The following is a 13,746-nucleotide window of genomic DNA, read 5'->3' as shown; positions in this document are numbered from 1 at the left end:
GATAGAAATGTACAAGTAAAATAAATAAATAAATAAATAAACAGAGTAATAAATATGTACAACCATATATACATATATACAGGTGCTGTGGGGAGGGGAAGGCGGTAAGGCGGGGGGATGGAGAGGGGGACGAGGGGGAGAGGAAAGAAGGGGCTCAGTCTGGGAAGGCCTCCTGGAGGAGGTGAGCTCTCAGCAGGGCCTTGAAGGAAGGAAGAGAGCTAGCTTGGCGGATGGGCAGAGGGAGGGCATTCCAGGCCCGGGGGATGACGTGGGCCGGGGGTCGATGGCGGGACAGGCGAGAGCGAGGTACAGTGAGGAGATTAGTGGTGGAGGAGCGGAGGGTGCGGGCTGGGCAGTAGAAGGAGAGAAGGGAGGTGAGGTAGGAGGGGGCGAGGTGATGGAGAGCCTTGAAGCCCAGGGTGAGGAGTTTCTGCCTGATGCGCAGATTGATTGGTAGCCATTGGAGGTTTTTGAGGAGGGGAGTGATATGTCCAGAGCGTTTCTGGACAAATATAATCCGGGCAGCAGCATGAAGTATGGATTGAAGTGGAGAGAGACACGAGGATGGGAGATCAGAGAGAAGGCTAGTGCAGTAGTCCAGACGGGATAGGATGAGAGCTTGAATTAGCAGGGTAGCGGTTTGGATGGAGAGGAAAGGGCGGATCTTGGCAATGTTGCGGAGCTGAGACCGGCAGGTTTTGGTGACGGCTTGGATGTGAGGGGTGAATGAGAGAGCGGAGTCGAGGATGACACCATGGTTGCGGGCTTGTGAGACGGGAAGGATGGTAGTGCCGTCAACAGAGATGGGAAAGTCAGGGAGAGGACAAGGTTTGGGAGGGAAGACAAGGAGCTCAGTCTTCGACATGTTGAGCTTTAGGTGGCGGGCGGACATCCAGATGGAGATGTCCTGAAGGCAGGAGGAGATGCGAGCCTGGAGGGAGGGGGAGAGAGCAGGGGCAGAGATGTAGATCTGGGTGTCATCAGCGTAGAGGTGATAGTTGAAGCCGTGGGAGCGAATGAGGTCACCAAGGGAGTGAGTGTAGATTGAGAACAGAAGGGGACCAAGCACTGAACCTTGGGGAACTCCCACAGTAAGAGGATGGGAGGGGGAGGAGGAGCCTGCAAAAGAGACTGAGAAAGAACGACCGGAGAGATAAGAGGAGAACCAGGAGAGGACGGAGTCTGTGAAGCCAAGGTCAGATAACGTGTTGAGGAGAAGGGGGTGGTCCACAGTGTCAAAGGCAGCTGAGAGGTCGAGGAGGATTAGGACAGAGTATGAGCCGTTGGATTTGGCAAGCAGGAGGTCATTGGTGACCTTTGAGAGCGCAGTTTCCGTGGAATGAAGGGGACGGAAGCCAGACTGGAGGGGGTCGAGAAGAGAGTTGTTGTTGAGGAATTCTAGGCAGCGCGTGTAGACAACTCGTTCAAGGAGTTTGGAAAGGAATGGTAGGAGGGATATGGGACGATAACTAGAAGGTGAGGTGGGGTCAAGAGAGGGTTTTTTTTAGGGTGGGAGAGACATGGGCATGTTTGAAGGCAGAGGGGAAGGAACCAGTGGAGAGTGAGCGGTTGAAGATGGAAGTTAAGGAGGGGAGAAGGGATGGAGCGAGAGATTTCATAAGATGAGAGGGAATGGGGTCAGAAGCACAGGTGGCCGGAGTAGCACTTGAGAGGAGGGAGGAGAGTTCCTCTGAGGATACCACTGGGAAGGATGGGAGAGTAGCAGAGAATGTTGAGAGCCGGGGGGTTGGAGAAAGGGGGGAAGAGACTTTGGGGAGGTCGGACCTGATGGATTTAATTTTGTTAATGAAGTAGGAGGCCAGATCGTTGGGGGTGAGGGAAGGAGGAGGGGGAGGAACCGGGGGCCTGAGAAGGGAGTTGAATGTACGGAAGAGCTGGCGGGGGTGATGGGCATGGGTGTCAATAAGGGAGGAGAAATAGTTTTGTCTGGCAGAAGAGAGGGCTGAGTTAAGGCAGGAAAGGATAAACTTGAAGTGAACGAGGTTGGCATGGTGTTTAGACTTTCGCCAGCAGCGTTCGGCAGCTCGAGCATAAGAGCGAAGGAGGCGGACAGTGGCAGTGATCCAGGGCTGTGGGTTAGTGGTGCGAGAGCGGCGAAGGGAAAGGGGAGCGAGCGAGTCTAGCTGAGTAGAAAGGGTAGAGTTGAGAGCAGTAATCTGATCATCAAGACTGGGTAGAGAGGAGAGGGTGGCGAGGTGGGGTGTGAGGCGTTCCGAAAGATGGGTGGGGTCCAGAGAGCGGAGATCTCTGTGAGGGAGTAATACGGATTTACAGGGGAAAGGAGTGTGAGTGAGGAGGCAGGTGAGAAGATTATGATCAGAGAGAGGGATCACAGAGTTGGTGAGGGTGGACACAGTGCAGCGGTAGGAGATGATGAGGTCGAGGGTATGACCAAGTTGGTGAGTGGGTGAGGTGGGGTGGAGGAAGAGGTTGGCAGCGTCAAGGAGAGATAGAAGGCGGGCGGCAGAGGAGTCGTTAGGGATATCCATGTGGATATTGAAGTCTCCAAGGATCAGAGTGGGCATGGAGAAGGAGAGAAGGAATGTGAGGAAGGGGTCAAAGTCGTTAAAGAAGTTGGAAGTGGGGCCCGGAGGGCGGTAGATGACGGCTACAAGAATCTGGAGGGGGTGGTAGAGGCGAATAATGTGGGCTTCAAAGGAGGGGAAGGAAAGGGAAGGGGGAGGAGGGATAGTGCGAAAGCGACATTGGGGGGCGAGAAGGAAACCGACACCTCCTCCTTTTCCAGTGAGTCTGGGGGAGTGGGAGAAGAAGAGGCCTGCACTGCAGAGAGCAGCAGAAGAGACCGTGTCGTCCGACGACAGCCATGTTTCAGTTAGGGCGAGGAGGAGTAGAGAACTGGAAAGGAAAAGGTCCAGGATGAAAGGAATCTTACTTAAAACGGGGGTTCCAGAGGCCACACTTGGCATCAGCTGTCGAGGGTGGGGAGGGAGGGGGAAGGGTGCGAGGGGTGGGGAGGGTTTGGATTGGGATGAGTTGGCGGGGGCCTGGGCGGGGAGAGTGGGAAGGGGGGGTGGCGATGGGAAAGGAGAACTGGGATGGGGTGGGGGCGGGGAGAAGGGGAGGAGGGGGGGTCGGGAGGGAGAAGCAGAGGACCTGCGCTGGTACAGAGGAATCCTTGGTAGGGGTTGAGGGGGAGCGGTCTTGGTGGGTGAGAGGGAGGGAAACAGCTGGGTGGGAGAGGGGAAGGGGAAGGTGAGGAATGGGAATGGCAGTTGGGAGCAAGGGAACTGAAAGTTCATGGTGAGGTCAGCAGGGCGAGTGACAGTACAGTGGGGGGTTAACAATTGAGATGCAGAAGCAATAAAACAGTAGCAATGATAAAAGTAGGCGATGGCATCACAGGGTGTAGTTGAGCAATCAATATGCTATGGCAATAATAGAATTGGCAAACAATGATGCCACAGAGAGCAGATACAAACTATTAAGAGCTGGAGTAGGGTGGGCCAGTTAAGGGGGGTCAGGGAGCAGAGATACCTGGGGAGGGGAGCGAACAGTCAACTAGCATGGGAGGGCTGAGGAGGTGTGAATGAGGTTGTCGTTAATGTAACATGTAACGATGTGCATATAGCCGTAATTCTATTTATTCTTTATTCTTTAAACATGTTTTGTTTTATTGTCTGTCTCCCCCTTCTAGACTGTGAGCCCACTGTTGGTAGGGACCATCTCTATATGTTGCTGACTTGTACTTCCCAAACACTTAGTACTGTGCTCTGCACACAGTAAATGCTCAATAAATATGATTGAATGAATGAATGAATATCCGCATTCTCTCCTGCTTCCCTTATCTGTAATTTTTGTTAGTGGTCTGTCTCCCAAACAGAATTTTAAGTTCCTTGAGGGCAAGGGTTTCCCAACTCTATTATATTTTCCCAAATCTTTAGTTCAGTGTTCTGCACACAGTAAGTACACAATAAAAAACATTGATTGACTGATTGATTAGATAATTTAGATAGAAAAAGCTGGGATTTATGACTCCAGCTAAACATGGGAGAAAAAAAATACTTTGCTATTTTTTCTCTTTTCTTCCAGGAGTTATCTTTGACTTGACTCTATACAATTGGCATGCCTGCTATGAGAAGAATTATTATTGTATTAGAAAGGAAAGTTTCCCTAGATTTTTTTCCTAACTGCTGAGGTTTTGCAGGAACCAGACTCTTCACTTTGGCAGAACTGATCCAAAGAGTCCCAAGCTTTTTAGAGATATATCATCACAGCATTCACTGCAGCTCTCTTATGAGGGAGAAGAAAGTTATTTCAATTTTTTTAGAAGGAGCATATGAGGCCAGCTCAGACTGGAGGTAGCATGCCTGCAATTGGGACCTATCTGAAGAATTCTGCCATATAAATAGGCTCTAAGAATTCCCACTAGAAGGGGAAGGAAAGACAAGAAAAGAAACATCCCATTTCTCTGATACTGTGGGAGATGTGGCTCAGAAATCAGTGTTCCCCTGCAGACTGAAGACTCACTGTGGACAGGTAACATTTCTACCAACTCTGTTGTTCTGTATGCTCTCAAGTGCTTGGTATTGTATTGTGCACACAGGAAGTGATTAATAAATGCCACTGATTGATTGATTTTTCCTATCAAGTCTTCCTTTATTGCACTGAGATCTCAGCTTTCCCGGGCCCTCAATGGGTATGTTATCAAACAGCTTGGCCTAGTGGACAGAGCACGGGCCTTGGAGTCAAAAGGACTCTAATCCTGGCTCTGCCATTTGTCTGCTGGGTGACCTTGGGCAAGTCACTTCACTTCTCTGTTCCTCAGTTTCCTCATCTATAAAATAGAGATTAAGACTGTAAGCCCCATGAGGGACAGGGACTGTGTCCAACCCAATTATTTTGTGTCTACCCCAGCATTTAGCATAGTGCCTGGCACATAGTAAGTGCTTAACAAATATCATAATTATTATTCTCTGGGCCTCAGTCACCTCATCTGTAAAATGGGGATTAAGACTGTGAGCCCCATGTGGGACAGAGACTGTGTCCAACTTGATTTGCTTGAATCTACCTGAGAGCTTAGCTTAGAGCCTGGCACATAGAAAGCACTTAATTAATAGCACAATCATTATTAAGGAGAATCCTGTCACCTCAGAGTCGTCAAACCATCTAATTTTTCTTTCAAAGGGATCTAGCTTTTCCTGCAGTAACCAAGTCTTCTCCCTACGCCACCTCTAAGATTTAAGGCTTCCTTAGTTCCAGCTACACCTCTCCAGTCCCAAATACTCTTAGCTTATTTCTTTAGCACCTTGGAAGGAGCCTTAGCTCAGAGTCCTTTTTCCCTACAGACTCAGAGTGCACTCAATCAGTCTCTGAGCCTTCCCTGAAAGTGTCTGAGATGGAAGCCCCAATCCCTCAGAGCATTCGAAGAAATGAAACAGAGGAGCTGCAAATCCATGTTGCTTGCTAGTTGTAAGTTGACAGCATACACAACAAAAGGAAGAACAACATTTTGAAGGTCTAATCAAAGGTTCAAATAAACCTTTGACCACCCAGATCTCTCAATGCAAGGCAGATCTAGAGTCCTATCCACATAACTAAGCTCTTAATGGGCAGGGAATATGTCTGCTAATTCTTTTGTATTGTACTCTCCCGAGCGTTTAGTACAGTGCTCTGTGCATAAGGGCTCAGTAAGTGCCATTGATTGACAAGTGGTTTGTCCATCTTCTCCATTACTGGATTCCAGTTATAGACTAAAGGAAGAGAAGCTTAGTCTGTTAGACCCATGTGGGACCTGATGAGCTTACATCTATCCCAGCACTTAATACAATGCTTGGCACATGGTTAGGACTTAACAAATATCACAGTTATTATTATTATTATTGCTGTCTATAGAACAATGCTGAGTTGTATAAATCCATTAAACCCATGAATTATTTGAGAATTCTGATGAAGTCACCTACTTCTAGAGCAGGGTATCAATGACAATAATTTTGCATATTTATAGTCACTTCACTTCATTTAGTTGGTTTCTCCTAGTTTCCTCAACACCCATTGTGCAGTCTATTAGGAGCTTATGTGTTCTTGTTGATGGATTTTTCTGGTATATTACTCTCTTGCAGTGTGATGGATGTGCACTCTGATGTCTTATGATAACTAACTCGATGACTTACCATCCAGCCCAAACAGATGAAGAATAAAATGAACATTTTAGAGGGCAACAGACTGAGAAGAAAAACAAAGAAGAAGGGATGTGAATAAACAGAGTTCCTGCATACTTTCTTTTTTACTTTGTCTTTGGCATTCCATTTGGAGGTTCTTCAGTGACCTGTAAATTGTAGCTATCAGATTTACTGCACAAAAGCAGTGGGCTTTTCATCTCTGTTCATTTGTGTATCTGTAAAAACATTGGGCTCTATTCTTTCCTATGCATGGAAAAAAGGAACACCCAGTGCTTTCCTTCAGCCATTCCCCTGCCTCCCCAACCCCGAACCCCACAAGTTTCCAAATACTCTACTCCCTATACAGATTCTACCCACTTGAAAGGGATAGTCCAGGGAAGTCAGCAATCACTTTTACCCTTATATCACAGATAGAGAGGCACCACCCAGAATCATGGTAGTAATTTCCATGATCTGTTTTGCATCTGACTCATCCCAGGCCACACCTCTTTTTAATCTGCCTAGAGTGGAATCCTACAAGGCCCAGCACAGTTGCAGTGTTTCTGTCCCAATTTATCTCCCTCAACTCCAAAACACAATATAAAACTGTAAATTCTTATGCTCCGTCAGAGGAGTCTATTCGACTACTGGACAGGAATAATGTAGTTCAGTTACTGGATGAAATATTCTGTTCGTTCCCAGGTTTTGTGACAAAACAACTCTAGAACAAGTTCTAATCCCAGTTCCATCCCTGGCCTATAGTGTGACCTTGGGCAAGTTATGTGAACTCTATAACCTTCAGTTTCCTCCACTTGTCTGCTTTGTGACCTTGGGCAAGTCACTTCACTTCTCTGTGCCTCAGTTACCTCATCTGTAAAATGGGGATTGAAACTCTGTCCCCTACTTGGGACAGGGGCTGTGTCCAACCCAATTTTCTTGGATCCACCCCAGTTCTTAGTATCAGCATTTAATACAGTGTCTTGGACACAATAAGCTCTTAACAAATACCAGAATTATTATTATTTCCTCATCTGTAAAACGCAGATTAAAAATCACATGCATGTCTAATCCAATAACCTTGTATCTACACAAACACTTAGCACATAGGGAGCACTCATTATTAGCATTTCAAAGGAAAAGTAGGAGGAAAGCAAAGGGTGAAAAAAAGCCCTTCAGTTATTAATTTCAGTTAGTACTGGCCACAAACAAAGGAAGAGAAAACAAATATCTGGGAGCTGAACTCAGGGAACTGGATCAACTGACTTCTTGACACTCTTGAAGGCAGGTCTGGTCCCACTCCTCCCTCTCCCAACCCTCTTGACTGTCAGCCATTCCTCAAACCCAACTCCCTGCTCTGGGGCTGGTTGGAGGAGAAGAGAAAGAGGATTTCCTACTGGGGGCCACTTGCATGCAGCCCAGCTCCTGAGGGCTGACCTCACATTCAACTGAGCACCTGAGTCTGAACCTATACCTATACCTACAATGGTATTTCGTGAGTGCTTACTGTGTCCAGAGCACTGTGCTAAACACTTGTGAGAGCATGATATAACAGATTTGATAAACATAATCCTTGCCCACAAGGAGCTCACAGTCTTGAGGGGGAGACAGACAATAAAATCCTGGCCCCACCAATTGTCAGCTCTATGACTTTGGACAAGTCATTAAACTTCTCTGTGCCTCATTTACCTCATCTGATAAATGGGGATTAAAACTGTGAGCCCCCCGTGGGACAACCTGATCACCTTGTAACCTCCCCAGCACTTAGAACAGTGCTTTGCACATAGTAAGCACTTAATAAATGCCATTATTATTGTTGTTATTATTATTATTATTATTCATTACAGTTATCAGTTATCATTACCTCCTACCTCACCTCCCTTCTCTCCTTCTACAGCCCACCCCACACCCTCTGCTCCTCTGCTGCTAATCTACTCACCGTACCTCGTTCTCGCCTGTCCCGCCATCGACCCCCGGCCCACGTCATCCCCTGGGCCTGGAATGCCCTCCCTCTGCCCATCCACCAAGCTAGCTCTCTTCCTCCCTTCAAGGCCCTACTGAGAGCTCACCTCCTCCAGGAGGCCTTCCCAGACTGAGCCCCTTCCTTCCTCTCCCCCTCGTCACCCTCTCCATACCCCCCATCTTACCTCCTTCCCTTCCCCACAGCAGCTGTATATATGTATATATGTTTGTACACATTTATTACTCTATTTATTTATTTATTTATTTATTTATTTATTTTACTTGTACATATCTATTCTATTTATTTTATTTTGTTAGTATGGTTGGTTTTGTCTCCCCCTTTTAGACTGTGAGCCCACTGTTGGGTAGGGACTGTCTCTATATGTTGCCAATTTGTACTTCCCAAGCGCTTAGTACAGTGCTCTGCACACAGTAAGCGCTCAATAAATATGATTGATGATGATGATTACAGATAGGGGAAAGTACAGAGTGTAAGGCCATGTAACCTTAAACCATTGTAAGGACTTTCTGTTTCTTGTGGAGGTGATGGGCAACCATTGGAGGTTTTTGAGGAGGGGGAAATATGGACTGAACAATTGTGTATGTAGGTTGAATGAGAGAGAGGAAACAAGAATAATGCTAAGGTTACAGGCTTGTGAGACAGGGAAGATGGTGATTTCTACAGCAGCATGGCCTAGTGGCAAGAGCATGGGCTTGGGAGTCAGAGGACATGGGTTCTAATCCCAGCTTTGACACTTGTCTTCTGTGTGACCTTGGGCAAGTCACTTAACTTCTCTGTGTCTCAGTTACCTCATCTGTAAAATGGGTATTAAGAATGTGAGCCCCAAATGGCACAACCCGATTACCTTGTATCTACCAGGGCTTAGAACAGTGCTTGGCATGTAGTAAGTGCTTAACAAATACTATGATTATTATTATTAGGCTACTCATTACATGGTCTCACAGGGGAAATGAATTGGCTATTTCTGGCAGTGGGGAATGCAGTCTCCTCTGGACTGATAACTATGCTATCATTTAGCTCTTTAGAGAACTGAATTATAGCAAGAATTACTATAAAGTGCCTTTGTAATAATTAATGTCTCACAAGAGATCTTTGAAGTAGATTAGAGATGTTCTACCTCTTCCACAGCAAAGTACTCTGAGGCATTAGGTGGCTGTTATTTCTGCTATTTTGTCAAAATATTGGGGAGAAGCTGAAGCTTGTTCCAGCAAGCATAATGGAGATGCCAACTGTAAGCTAATAAGAGGCTGTGCCAGAAGAAGAATTGGAAGAAATTGAAGGGAATCCTAGAATTGGTGGGTGGGAATGGTGTCTGGAATAAAAAACTATTTTATTTCTACCAAGACAGACATTAATATAAATACATAAATAACAGATAAGTACATATGTACTGTGGGGCTGTTCGGTGGGATGAATAAAGGAAGCAAGTCAGGTGATGTATAAGGGAGTGGGAGAAGAGGAAAGTGGGGCCTAGTCAAGGAAGGCCTCTTGGAGGAGATGTGCCTTCAATAAGGCTTTGAAGTGGGGGAGAGTATTTGTCTGTCGGATTTGAGGAGGGAGGGTGTTTCAGGCCAGAGGCAGGGCATAGGCTAGGGGTGGGTGGTGAGATAGAGGAGATTGAGGTACAGAGAGAAGCGAAGTGTGTGGGCTGGGTTGTGGTAGGACAGTAGTGAGAGCAGGTAGGAGGGGGCAAGGTGATGGAATTCTTTAAAGCCAATAGTGAGGGGGTTTTGTTTAATGTGGAGGTGGATGAGGAATGGGGAAACATGTCCTGAAAGCTTTTGTAGTAAAATGATCCAGGCAGCAGAGTGATGTATTGACTGGAGTGGGGAGAGACAGGAGGCTGGGAGGTCAGCAAGGAGGCTGATGGCATAGCCAGGTGGGATAGGATGATTGATCGTATTAACGAGGGCTTACTATATGCCAAGCTGGGGTAGATACAAATCAATCAGATTGGACACAGTCCCTTTCTCACATGGGACTCACACTCTTAATCCCCATTTTTCAGATGAGGTAACTGAGATCCAGAGAAATTATGTCACACAACAGACAAGTTGTGTCTGTTGTGTGTGTGTGACAACAGACTGTGAAAATATACGAGTCATTCTAATCCTTTTTTCTCTCCCTTTGTAGGCAGCTATGCTTCTTATCTGGCCCAACTAAGGTATTGCAACAAGCTTTTAAAGGCATCCCCTGCCTTTAATTGATATTGATCAATTAAAAATGGTTTTCCTTGGTCCAGTGAAAACCATCTTTCCATAGTGCTGTGGCTGGGTTTCCAGAATTTCAGGGTAATCTTGAATTTCATACATAGAGCTGTCCTTTGTGTTCAAAGACACTGCTGCTACCCATGAGATTTTATCAATTGGGGTGAGTTTGCCTGAAAGGACTGATGTACCAGCAGCTGTCCTTTTCCTACTGTGTACTTATAAAGATTATCCATTGCTGTGTGGAGGATTTGCTATTTTCAGTGTCTGACACTGTTTCCAAATCTGGTTCCCACTATCATGAGCTTCCCCAAATCTCTGCTCCTGAGAGGTCACACAAATTGTCACTTGTCCATGCTGGGCTTGTCTATTTTTTTTTAATGGAGTTTTTAAGTGCTTTTATGTGCCAGGCACCGTACTGAGAGCTGGGGTACATACAAGATAATACAAAGGCTCACGGTCTTAACCCCCATTTTACAGATGAGGTAGCTGAGGCTCAGAAAATTTAAGTGACTTGCCCAAGGTCACACAGAAGATAAATGGAAGAGCAGGGATTAGAACCCAGGTCCTTCTGATTCCCAGGCCCATGCTCCTTCCACTAGGCCACACTGATTCCCTATTTCCCCTGTTGTCTACCAAAAATCCTCATTTGTACCAGATTGTCTGAGAGAATGCTTAAATGACCTTTTCTGCTCTACTTGCTTATAGTTTCCCTGTCTTAGATCACCAATTATGCACCTGCCTTCCTGCCCAGTGAAGTATTACTTTGATGCAGGTAGATTGCATTCCAGGTTCTCCAATGATCCTGTCTTACTGCCTGATGTTAAGTATGTAATGGGGGTACTATTGGTGAAAATTTATATTTTTGTGTGCAATAAATATATTTATATATGGTGTGCTTAGAGTTCTACGAATCATAAAACCAATAATTTTATGACATTTTTAGCATTGTCAAAAATTTTTTACAATACCTCTGCGATATATTCTGTCTAATGTCAATGACTTCTTTCTGATTCATAATTATGGGAAATGCACTGTGTTTGTGAAACTGCCATCACCCTCTAACAAGTCACTTCACTTCATTTCTCTCAGCCTAAACTTAACCTTGTGGAAAAATGGGAATAATAATAGTTTTATTCTGCAGGATCTCAAAGTAAAAAAGATTGGGGTACAGAAAACCCACAGAACATATTCACCATGTGTCAGGAGTCTCATTGGGAGATAAAATCCCTAGGACAGGTCAAAAGAGGAGGATATTTTAAAGATTTTCCTTGCCCCTCCCACCATAAAAGAGCTGTTCACCTCCAGTCCACAGGAGCCACAATAATAATTGTGGCGTTTGTTAAGTGCCGAGGACTGCACTAAGTGCTTCACTTGATAAAAGATAATCAAGTCCCACATGGGGCTCATAGTCTAAGTAGGAAGTATAACAGGTATTGAATCTCAATTTTGCAAATGAGGGAATTGAGGAACAGAGACGTTAACTGACTTGCTCAATTTCACACAGCAGGTAGGTGGCAGACCCAAGCTTAGAACCCAGGTTCTATGATTCCCAGGCTCATGCTCTTCCCACTAGGTCATCCTGCTTCTTACTAATCCACCTGACCTTTTCTATCATATAAATAGAGCTCTTTTCACTGGATTCCTTACTTTAATAAAGACCCCCAAATAGGGTGCACAGGATAAGTTGGAGAGAAATTGTTGAGAAACTGACCCTATTCAGGCTCAGATATGGAAGTCAACCATTTCTGGACCTCTTGCAATAGAAAATGAGCACAAGAAAAAAACTTCTGAGACACCACCATATGGCTCAGTCTCAGCCCTGAGTATTTTTTGGATAAATGCAAGTATCAAAAATAGCAACAATGCTCTGACAACTATTATTGCTTGAAGTTCATAACTTTTGCAGGGCTTTTTTCCCTGTAGGAACACATAAAAAAGATATAACAGTTACTCTGTTAAGGAGAAGAGGTAGAGAAGGAGGTAGATACTCAATGAATGTTAAAAATGAATTGTGGAGTTCATTAGGGTTAAGTGCTGGGATAGGTTCAAGATGGGACAGATCATATCAGACACAGTTCCTGTCCCACTCAGGGCTCACTATAGATGAGAAAACTGAGGCCCAGGGTTGTTAGGTGACTTACCGAAGGTCTCATAGCAGGCTAGTCTCATGACCGGGAATAGAACCTGAGTCTCCTAATACCCATTCCTGTGCAATTTCCATGAGGCCAAATTACCTCTGCTTATCTGTGGACCAATACTTCAGCTAGGGAGATATCAGAGATTGGGGCAGTTTTTGTTTTGTTTTGTTTTAATGGTGACCCTGACCTGTGCTTTCCAGGCCAGTACAGTAGTAAGCGCTCAATGAATACGATTGAATGAATGAATGAATGATGACAACAATCGTATTTGTTAAGCACTTACCAAACGCCAAGCACTGTACCAAGAGCTGAGGCAGATTCAAGAAACCAGGTTGGACACAATCCCTGTCCCACATGAGCCTCACAGTCTAAGGAGAGAACAGGTATTGAAGCCCAATTTTACATGAGGAAACACGCACAGGGAAGTTAAGCATCTTGCACAAAGTCACAGAGCAGGAAAGTGGGAGAATGAGGATTAGAACCCAGGTTCTGACTCCGAAGCTCATTGTCTTTCCTGGACCATGCTGCTTCCATATTATTATTAACGAGGAATCCTATTTCCATACTCCCGCCTGTTTCATTATTAAACTCAGGCCCAGAAGCCAACGATACTTTTTTCCAAAATTATAGAGGACTGACTTTCTGAAAATAGACTGGCAGGATGGTATATCAAAAATACAAACTCTCTAGGGAGCTTCAAAAACTCCTGAAAATGAGAAATGGCTGCACTTGTTTTCTGATCTGTTCTATGTTTGTTGGTGCCAGGTTACTTCCTTGCAGAGTCTCTAGTATCAAAACTCCACTGGTTAGCGACTTGTTTAAATAGAAATGCAGAGAAATCAGTAATTACACACTGGAGCAAACGTTCTGAAAAGTTAACAGTAATAATGCTGACGTGAAAGAAGAAAAGAGGGAAAAAAAGGCCAGCAGAGAGTCGTAAATCAATTTTAAATGATATCTTTTAGGGCATCGGTGAAGCAAACAAACAGTAATTAACACTCACCCTAATGGCCATTATACATTTTAATAAAAAAGGATGGATAAAATATTTCTTGTTTACTTGTTGACAGCAGCTCAGGAAGGAAAGGATGGGTGGGTGGAGGAGGTTTTCAAAAGATTTTTTGCTAACACCTACTCAACACTGATCTTTGAAGCAGTATTTCACCTGATTTCCAAAATTGCAATAGTAAGCCTATTAGGCCTATTTCATAATAGGTCCATAGAAGCTATAGAACACTAACAGGTAGTGTGTTCCCAAAGCAAAGAGGTGTGGGGGC

At 45.1% G+C, this 13,746-nt stretch overlaps 1 protein-coding gene across 1 annotated transcript in view; it reads right to left on the bottom strand.

Annotated features, from left to right (window-relative positions):
• NRG1 (neuregulin 1) overlaps nt 1-13,746 on the bottom strand; it is a 1,079,813-nt gene that overhangs the window by 511,271 nt on the left and 554,796 nt on the right.

The sequence above is a fragment of the Tachyglossus aculeatus genome, chromosome 5 (genome assembly GCF_015852505.1).
Source record: "Tachyglossus aculeatus isolate mTacAcu1 chromosome 5, mTacAcu1.pri, whole genome shotgun sequence".
Lineage (NCBI taxonomy): Eukaryota > Metazoa > Chordata > Mammalia > Monotremata > Tachyglossidae > Tachyglossus > Tachyglossus aculeatus.
This window is presented reverse-complemented; position numbering and strand designations above follow the sequence as displayed.